Source organism: Seriola lalandi, unplaced genomic scaffold (genome assembly GCF_002814215.2).
Source record: "Seriola lalandi dorsalis isolate HSWRI2012SDOR001 ecotype SW California unplaced genomic scaffold, Sedor1 jcf7180002054687, whole genome shotgun sequence".
In the NCBI taxonomy this organism is placed as follows: Eukaryota; Metazoa; Chordata; class Actinopteri; order Carangiformes; family Carangidae; genus Seriola; species Seriola lalandi.
The window spans coordinates 153022-153835 of record NW_019525240.1 but is presented as its reverse complement, the minus strand read 5'-3'; positions in this window follow the sequence as shown (position 1 = coordinate 153835).

The window sequence follows — 814 nt, the reverse complement described above, 5'->3', positions numbered from 1 at the left end:
CCCATGTCTGCATTGGCCAGCTCTGGTAAGTTCTTCAGGTCCAGGATAAAGGGCTCAGGGTCTTCCTCAGGTTCAGGAGGGGGGAGGACACCCTGGTGATGGCGCTGGGACCAGTGGTGTCTGGACCTAAGGGAAGGACTAGATGGCAGAGTCTGGAGCAGGTTCTCCTGCTGCAGCTCCTGGAGAGTCTGCTGATGCTCGTCCTGACCATGCTTTGCTAAAAGCTGGGAGACAAAAAAACACAGAAATACTGGGTGAGATATACAAACATGTAGGAATTTCTGAAGATGGTGTTAAAATTTGTACAATAATGTCATAATATTAGTTAGATTAGGGCTGCGCCCAATTATTTGTTCATCGATTAATTTATCAATTATTTTTTCGACTAATCTATTATTTTTTTAATACTTGATTAATATAACAATGAATTTACCCAAAATAAATATATATAGTAAAACCACAGACAGTAGAGAAATTGAGACGCTTCTTTTCTGATTATTTGCTGTATCTGTGTCATGTAGGTTTCTCCACCTCCCCGCCCCTGAGGTCCGAGTGTATTCATTCCAATGGCTGAAGTGAATGAAGCCACACGTCAGGAACAGATCAGGAGAAAATTTACTTTATTGGAGACCTGCCTCTGTCTCAGCTGCCGACATCGTTTGCCAGCTGATAACTGATAATTGATTTACTGATACGTCAAACCATGGATTAAACTTTAAAACTTAAATAAAGCTTCTTGGTATCATCCACCCAAATGTACTCAAATAAAGATGGTAAGTGCAATAAGGGTAATTTAACAAACACAAGAAAGTCC